This window comes from Rattus norvegicus, chromosome 4, assembly GCF_036323735.1.
Source record: "Rattus norvegicus strain BN/NHsdMcwi chromosome 4, GRCr8, whole genome shotgun sequence".
NCBI lineage: Eukaryota > Metazoa > Chordata > Mammalia > Rodentia > Muridae > Rattus > Rattus norvegicus.
Window position 1 is genome coordinate 136111538 of NC_086022.1, and position 9504 is coordinate 136121041.

The following is a 9504-nucleotide window of genomic DNA, read 5'->3' on the forward strand; positions in this document are numbered from 1 at the left end:
CTCATGAGATAAAATCCCTAAGTTACTTAGGGAAGGAAGTATTTATTTTGGACTATTGCTTTAAGATCCTGTGTGTCCTGGTGTGGAAAGTGTAGCAGTAAGAGCACAGGGGAGCTTGACAAATTGCATATCCCAGGCCATGGGGAGAGATGAGTGCTGATGTTACCTTCCCTTTTCATTTGGGCCAAAGCCCCAACCCATGAGAGACAAGCCTCCATGCCTGTCTAGGATGGATTTTCTAGAGTGGGTAAATTCCAGAAGGAAGACCCACCTAAAACTCGGCGGCATCACTTTGGATGGAATAAAATGACGAAAACTGGCTAAATGCCAGGACTCATTCTTCTGTGTTTCCTGACTGTTCATGCAGTGTGAATTTCTGCCTCAAACTTCTGTTATTGTGCTTTGTCTGTTCCAATGCACAGTGCCCTTTTTGTGGCAGGAGAAGTAAACCCTTCCTACTTTATCCAGGAATTTTATCAGGTTATTTTGGCTCAGCAATGAAAATAAAGCAACGGAGTTATCTTTATGTTCAGTGAGGTCAAGTTGCTAGCTTGAGAATTGCCATGCTTGAGATGCGGTTGAAATGTTTAAGCTGTGAACATCGGCAAACCTTACAAATGGGACTCTTATTCTTTCCTTACTCTTAGTAGTATTTTTGAATCACCGATCTCTACATGAGCTTATATAACTTAGCCTGTTATATATATAATCGGATCCTAAGTGGTTCTGAGTGGGAGCTCAGTGGCCCCCTGGAGTGGAAATAGTGCTGTCTAATGCAGGGTAGATAGAGACCGGCTACCCAGGTTTCTCTAGCCTTCTGGTTCAGTGACTCAAGCAAGTGGCCCTGCAGGGAGCGAAGGGTTTGTCAGGCTGGAGGACAAATGCAAGAGATAGCAATTGGCAAAAGGGCAGGAAAGGTAAGCTTCAATAATGAGTTGTGACATGAGCTGACAAGACCTGAAACCATCTGAGATTGAGAAGGAGGAAAGGGAAGACGAGACAAACAACGGGCTGTACTGGATGCTACAAATAGCTGCAGATTGCATGCAGTGGAATCTATTTAGAAAGCAAGCATGCAAGGAAACTGAAGGAGCTTATGTCAAGGCTGTGACAGAAAATAAGGAAGGCATATGAATGAAGATATCCCATATCGCCAAGGTCACACCTGGCGGTGTGTGGCCCAGGCTGTTCCTGAGCAGATTTTCTTGGACAATATTTGCAAGACTATTTTAGAGGAATTGTTCTGTATCTTGGCTCATCAAAAATCTCATTGTGTTTTTTTATTGTTCAAACTTAAGGAAGGCATAGTTAGCGGTAGCTCCCAAAATCTCCAACTCATGGAAAACATAATCTAACAAGCTCTTCTTAAAAAGTATTGCCTTGAAGGTCTAGTTAACCTGGCATCAATGGGAATGAGCTCTCTAAGCTAGGGCAAGTTGTAGGTTCCCTAGGTGCTCAGAAATGTCTGCTTATGGAGATCATCTAGGGTCAAAGTGGGAAGAAAACTGGTGTGGACTTTCACACTCTCCTGTCAGGAACACAGGAGGCTTTGCAGCTACTGTAATATGAGAAAACAAAACCAGCTAAGTAATGAACTGCCCACCTACTACCTACAAGTGTACTGGCAGGGTGGACCACAGTACAGAATGAATTGACCAAGCATTACTTCCCAGGATGGCTTTAATGACTCGCTCAAACAGAGCAGGGCTGCAGCTTGGAGATTCCTGTGATATTTATGCATATTTGAAGAGAGGTCTGGGATGCCCCTCCAAAGCAGCGAATCAGAAAGCAGTCTAGTGGGGTGAAATGAAAGAACTAATTCTGGTGTGTGGTGAAGGGGACTTCCGTTATCCCGATAAACCATAAAATATTAATATTACTGAAAAGCAATTATAAAGCAAACAAACAGCATCTTTTAAAGCTGGTTTTATATGATGGAATTTGTTATACAGCTAAATGAGCACTTAGCAAGGGCCAGGCTTTCAAATTCTCCCTCTCCCAGTGTCCTGCATCCTCTCACATCTGCCTGGCTGCAAGTTTTAAAGTGTGTGTTCATTTTCTGTACATCTGTCTTGGATGTAGAACATCTCTTGGGCTTAGCAGCAGCATTCTTCATAATTAGAAATTCAATGACCCCAATATCCATCCTTTCCAGGACATCTCCATGCTGAACACATTCATCCCATAGCTACAACATCACTTTGTCAAGAACTGCTTATGACGTTGGGGGAAAAATGACTGTATAATTTACAATGAAGTCAATTCCATCCAGTAACATATGGAGTTGTATCTATATACATATGTATCTGAATTTGCATCTGTATGTATGATATACAGAGCTCTCACATTCTGGGAGATATAGTTCAGAACTTGCTTCTTTGGGGGAGGTGTGTGTGTGGGGGATGTTGAGGGGGACAGAAGAAAGAGGAAAAGACCAAAGAAGGGAGAGGAGACTTTATTTGGAATAACTAATTGCAGTTAGTGGGGATATATAATTAAATTCTTATAAAATAAATGGGGGCCAGAGGATATAGAAAGGTGGTTTGTGAATTCAGTCAGTTGTGAAACGCTGGCAACGGGAATAATAACCTCTCCCAAAGATGCTTGCTTTTTAATTGGGCTAAAAGCCTTAATGGGAAGAGATGGTATTTTTATAGTACAGTGGCTGCTGAAGTCATTCAAGTATGGAACCACCTGGAAGTTATAATGTTCCCTTCAGAGCATAATGAAATAGCATTACAAGTAATGCCATCATGGATGTACTTAAGAGAAACTTAGATAATTTGATTAGGTTTGTGGTACTTGAGGGTATTTGCTTTAATTAAATAGTCATGCAATAAGACAATATCTTAAACACACACACACACACACAGAGAGAGAGAGAGAGAGAGAGAGAGAGAGAGAGAGAGAGAGAGAGAGAGAGAAACAAACAATTCCCTACAACATAAACCCTACATATTGGCTCTAGCAATTCTAAAATCCTTTGTCCTTTGTCAATATTCGGCTTCCTCGTGGTAATCATAGACAAATAAGAGTTTAAAAGTATTTAAAAGACTTTGTAGAAAGAACAAATTAAGAATATTTGCAACCCAAGACTAACTTTTAGAACACTGCCTCTTCTGGTAGAACCAAAATCATTGGACTTGGCTTTTTGCACTGTTGGAGCCATTCCAAAAGAAAAATCTTACTAATAGTTAAGTTCTGCTGGTGCGTAAACTCCGTGTGGTGCGCCACTTAAGTGTGTGCACCTTAACCGTAGGGTGCTGCAAGGACCCTCATTAGAATTTGAATTCAAACAAGGTTTAAGAGAGATGACAGGTTTTGAATTTACAGCTCCCAATTGTCAGATATTGAAATGTGTTTGAGTGCCTCACAGGTTGATTTATAGTCACACAAAATGGTACTGGGTTCCTTGAACCTCTCCAGCCTGTTTCCTTCCTTCTATACACAGTGAGCAGTTTTAAAGAGCAACTTTGGCCGTTCTTTGTAAGAAGCAGGCATGGTGCCCAGCCAGAATGGCATGATCCTGAAGCCGCACTTCCACAAGGACTGGCAACAGCAAGTGGACACTTGGTTCAACCAGCTGGCACACAAGATCAGCAGACATAAGATCCGGCAGGCGATAGCGCACTGCATTGCCCCTCAGCCCAAGTCACATCCCATCAGGCCCACAGTGAAGTGACCTACAGTTAAATACCACACCAAGGTCCAGGCTGGCAGGGGCTTCAGTCTGGAGGAACTCAGGGTGGCTGGTATCCACAAGAAAATGGCTAACACCATTGGCATCTTTGTGGACCCAAGGAGGCGAAACAAATCCACTGAATCACTGAAGGCCAATATTTAGCACCTGAAGGAGCACTGCTCCAAGCTCACACTTTTCCCCAGGAAGGCTTCTGCTCCAAAGAAGGGAGACAGTTCTGCTGAAGAACTTAGATTGGCCACCCAGCTAACAGAACATGTGATGCCCATCCGGAATGTGTACAAAAAGGGAAAGATCAGAGTCTTTACAGAAGAAGAGAAGAATTTTAAGGCTTTTGCTAGTCTTCGTATGGCCCGTGCCAATACCTGGCTATTTGGCATCTGAGCAAAAAGGGCAAAGGAAGCTGCCGAGCAAGATGTTGAATATGGCTCCGACCGCATATGTAGCAGAGGACTGCATTGTCTGGCATCAATAAGAGGAGAAGCCATTGGTCCTGTGAAGGCTCGTTTCCCCAGTGTAGGGGAACGCCAGGGCATTGAGGTGGGAGGATGTGGGTGGGAGTGGGAGCTTCTTCATAGAAGCAAGGGTAGGGAGGAGGGAGGATGGGAGAGGCAGGAAAGGGAATAACATTTAAAATGTAAATACATAAAATTTTCAATAAAATAAATAGATATAAAAAGGAAAAAAAGAAATGAAAGTAATGCGCGGTTGGAGAGTTGCAATACATTTTCTATAAAGCAGAAAAAAAAAAGAAAAGAAAAGCACAAACTTTGTTTCATAGGTACCTGACCAGGGCTGCTACAAGTAATGACACCTTTCGGTAATCATTGGAAAGGCAAAATGTATCCAACTGCATTTATAAATACATGAACAGAATTTGCATGTATTATTTTTTTCTTTTGGTTGTGTATTGTCTGCTGCTTTGCAAAGGTCTCTTCAATTCTTCTGGAGTACTAGTGTTACAAATTCTAATGAAAAAACCATTATGCCGGGAGCTTCAGAGTGGTCTCTTAGTCTACAAAAACAGATCCAAACTGGCAGCGCAATTCTTAGGGCCGTTTGACCAGACAAGCACATCTTTCTGCTCATTCATCCGATTTTCCTCAAGTGTCTGATTTGAAATCAGAAGTCTTTTTACCATTTCTGGTTCTTTGGTCATTGCCTTCAGGTAACAGAGAGCCCTAGGCATCACATTTCTCTTTCCCATCGGCCTTCAGGAAGTCAGCTTTTCGTAGGCCAACAGCAAAGCATCTTGGCTGGATGTTCCTAGCCACTCTTAGACTATTATCGTTACTCTAGTAGTGATATCCATGTCTTGAGCACCTTCACACCAGGAAGGAAGATCACTTATGCTCTAAAACTCAATGCCTTTGATAGCATCAATCACAACATTATGCAAACAACCTCATCAAGGCCCCTTACAATTGCCTAAACCCTGTACCAATTAGAAAGACTCACCATGTTTGTTTTTATTCGTTTCTTTTCAGCTTTACAAAAATATAGATCCGTCACATTTATCAGTTTTTATAATGAATGAAATGTGCTAGTACTGAAAAAACACACGGATCCTAATCCTATCGTGATGTATGTAAATTGCATTATAAACAGCGTCGTAAATTCGAAGATTAGACAGAAATTACTGATTGTTAAGTACATGGCCATAAAAATCCATGCTTAAAGAGTACGTGTGAGCTAAAAATCCAAATGGAGGTATATTTACAGAGACTGTATAATTCTTCTTTCAGAATGATGACTTTAATTTCCCATCATTTTATACAGAGAGCACTTCTTCACACATTATTATTTTGTAAGTACCACTAAGTATATATTAGAAATCAAAGTGCCTCCATTTCTAAACTTAGTGTATTTAGCCTCCGTTCAGAAGTAAACATGTTCTGTGCTAAAACTTTATAAAAACTGAACCTTAATTAATCTGTTTATTTGGGAATTGCTTTTCAAGCATAAATTAAGTCAGGCAGTTTCCTAGGTGTTTTAAATCCACAACGAGTGGGAGGGATACAGAAGACAGTACTTGTGTGAAATATTGCACATCTATCCCTGTCTTTTTAAAATCTTAAAGAAACAATTTAAAGCAAAATGAGTAATATCATTCAGCTAGACAAGTGGAAATAACTGGAAAGACAATTCCCTACTTTCACTATTCCCAGAAAAATTAACCTTAACTTTTGAAAGCCAGCCTAGTTATTGTCTCTCACACACAGCTACAACAAATAAATAGAGGTGGGATGAGTGGTGAATGCCTTTCATCTCAGCCCTTGGGAGGCTGAAGCAGGTGGATCTCTGTGAGTTCTTAGCCAGTACATACAAACAGTGCGTTCAAGGACAGCTACAGATACATAGTAAGACTCTGTATCAAAACAAAAATATGCACACAAACACACACACACACACACACACACACACACACACACACACACACACCAAACAGCAACAGCAACAAATTGAATACCAGGAAGGTCGACACTAACTCTACTTTAAACAACAGATGTTCAAAATGATGTCAGAATCTAGAAACACCGGTGGAATTTTAACAGAAACTTTGTTTTCCTACCTCTAGTGTCCACTTTTTTTACTCTGTTTAGTGTAAAATGATCTGCATGTAGCATCACAGTGCCTTACAAAGTCTGAAGAATACTAGAACAGAGGCAGGTATGTGGCACCAGGTATAGATACAGAATATGGCGAGTTTATCACTCATCACTCATTTAAGGGTTACTGGATTTTCTCAAGTGATGGGAGGTATCTTTGTTTCATCCCTCACATGCTCTAGTCTCATCATGTCATGTTTTACGCTGTATTAGGGCTCCATCAACATAATAGGCCTACCAGTTGCGACCTCTTGACCTTAAACATCCACTTTCCAAAACCAAAATCTTGCTTTTAAAAATGTACTACCCAATATTTGACACATGGCTATAGCAAAAGAACATATAGCAAAGTGGTACATTACAACCATACTATAAGCTATTGTTTGGTGATTTTAATATTAGTAAATGAAGAAAACTTGTACTTGCTGATTTAGAAATGGAGTCAATGCAGAATAAAATGAGGTCAGGCTGACTGCAACCAAAGAGATGTATAGTCAAGTTATTTATAGTATCAATGTGTTCTCTGTCAAAATATCATGAGAATAAAAATATACCATTATTGTGTTGGGGCTAGTTGTGAAGACAATGTTTCTTCAAGTTCCTGGATGTATCATTTAGCTCAAAAAATATTAACAACCAACTGGACTTGTCATGCTAAGGACAAAAGACCACAGGATAGAAGGGAGAAGACAGAGAAGAAAAGATGAGGCAAGGTAGGAAAGAAAGAAGAAAAGATTTATATATAAATTCTTATTCTTCTCTTTAATTAAACTTCATTTGGAAAGCCAAATCTTTCTACTTTAAGAAATGAATATAGATTATTTGATTAAATGGCCCATTATTGGAAAAGGGAAACCAAGTTTGGCATGTTATCTTCTTTTGGCATAAGATTCTGGAGATGCCAGGATGCGTGAGTCAACATTTCTGAGCTGGGATAAACTGCGAATAGTCTTGCCTTGGGAGCAATATGGTGACACTTGGACCAGTGTAGTCAAATGAAGCACTAGTCAATCTTTGTTTAATTTTCAGCAGTAGCAGCAGGTGACAGGTTTTTTTTTTAATTTTTTTTATCAGCGTCTTCTTTCATTTTAACTCAAGCATTAAATTCATTAACTTGGCCTCTTGCAGTATTACTTTGAATGGTGATTCTCTCGTAATAGGTTCTTCATGTGAGTGGAAGGTTAGTTCCAGCAAACAGCATTGTGAGCACTCTTGCATTGAAATTTGTCTGCAAGACATGACTTTCTAGGTAAATTTTTTCACAGCACTTACTGTTTCAGAAATCAGCAGGAAGAAATACAGAAGTTTCTTCTGAGGATATACGAGGAGATCCAAATTTCTAGAACCTAAAGCTTCTATCTCTGCAGAGCTAGGGGAGAGGAGGGCAGAGAGGTCAAGAACGGTTAGACTAAGAATAGCAGTTTTGATCTCTTTCTTCTCCCTCCCAAATTTATCTCTCTTGCTTCAAAACAACATCTTTCTAAGCCAAGATGAACACAATTACATATAGAGTCTCCACTAATAAACTGAAGGAACTGAATAAAATGCTTTGATCTCATTTCAAGAGATCACATGACTGTGTGGCTCCCTTAAGCTGTTTAACTTTTAAATACCCTTTTCCAGCCAATGTAGGCTTCAAATAGAAACATCAGAATCTGACCTTATTTATTCTTTGCTGTCTTTCTCAATGGGCTTCATCTCTCTCTTCTCTATGTCTCAAGCATCTCTAGACATTGAAGACCCTCACCTCCTCTTATGAGGTTGTCTTGATAAGTGAAAATGTCAAACTCCAGGGATGCTCACAGGACAGTGTAACTAGTAATGAATCCAGAGAGTAACAGAGAAGTCCAACTAGTAGCAGACAGGCTTCGTTCTTCTGGTAATTTCAGCACATAACAAAGAATGGAGACAAGACTTAGAGAAACTGAGGCATCCTTCTGGAAGTTCTGAAATATTAACAACAGAAACTTCATATATTGTACTTTGAAGAGGACAAGAACAACTGAGTAATTTTCTTCAGTTCTGTCAGTTTTTTAAAACTTTATTTTCTTGAGGTGTACTGAGAACCAGAAAAGGTTTTAATTTTGATAAAGTCTGATAATTTGCTATTTTATTAGTTAGTCATAGTTTGATAGCATTTCTGAGTTTCTATTTAACCCATGATTAATTTTGTTCCTAGATTTTTCTCTAAGAGCTTTATAATTTGGGCTTTTACTTTGAGGTCTGTATTCATTTTTAGTTAATTTGTGTGGCTTGAGCATGGATTTAATGTATTTTTTTAAACAGATAGTTATCACAATGTCCTAAGACTATTTCCCACAATTCTTCCCCTCTTGCCTCATTGAACTGCTTTTATACCTTGAAATCATGCGGAAGTGAGTACGTATAGCCTTATTTCTGAACCATCTACTCTGTCCTGATCTCTTCTGTTAGCTTTTCATCTTGCTCATTTAGATTCTTCTTAGATTCTCCAGATTATTTGTATCTGCTCTATGTCTTTAGAATAATTTCTGAAAGTTTTATATTCCAAAAATAATTCTTCTCTGCTTTTTCAGGGACTAGCACTATTTCTCCGGGGAAAGAATGCCTCTAGTGAGTTCTGCATGTTACCATTATGTATAGTTCCTGCACTTCTGCCCTAAGAAAATTATCAGTGAGAGAAATGGAGGTGCTAAAGAAAATTGGCTAAAGAAAATTGAACAGAAAACAGAAATATGTAATAGTAGAAAATATGAGTTTAGCCCTGAAAGCCCATTGCAAATAAAACATACGAGATGTAAAAAGAGCTTCAGAGGATCTTAGTAATATAAATTAATAAAATTGTTCCAACAGAAAATATATATTTATTTAGTGCACAACACTAATTATTTAATAGAAACATAACAAGAGTAGGAAAATGTAAAATTGTCTTCCTACTGTTGAAGAAATTCAAATTAGGTTTCAAAAGAAATTCGAAGTCTTTAGAGGGAAATTACAATAAAACTGCTGCCTATCAGTTTAATTTGATGGTAAAAGTCATAACTGGAGAAAACACATAGCCCTACACTGAAAAAAGTATAAGAAAATAAGAATCTATATTATTAAGTTCCAGAAGACTTTAATTCAAGAAGGATGAAGGAAAATAATCCTTTATTAAAAAGATGGAGATAGATATGACAATATAATAAAATATTATTCTTAAAATTTGATGAAGTG

At 38.8% G+C, this 9504-nt stretch overlaps 1 pseudogene; it reads left to right on the forward strand.

Moving 5' to 3' along the window:
* The first annotated feature begins 3499 nt into the window (after window positions 1-3499).
* On the forward strand, window positions 3500-8902 carry Rpl13-ps14 (ribosomal protein L13, pseudogene 14; annotated as a pseudogene).
* The last annotated feature ends 602 nt before the right edge of the window (window positions 8903-9504 follow it).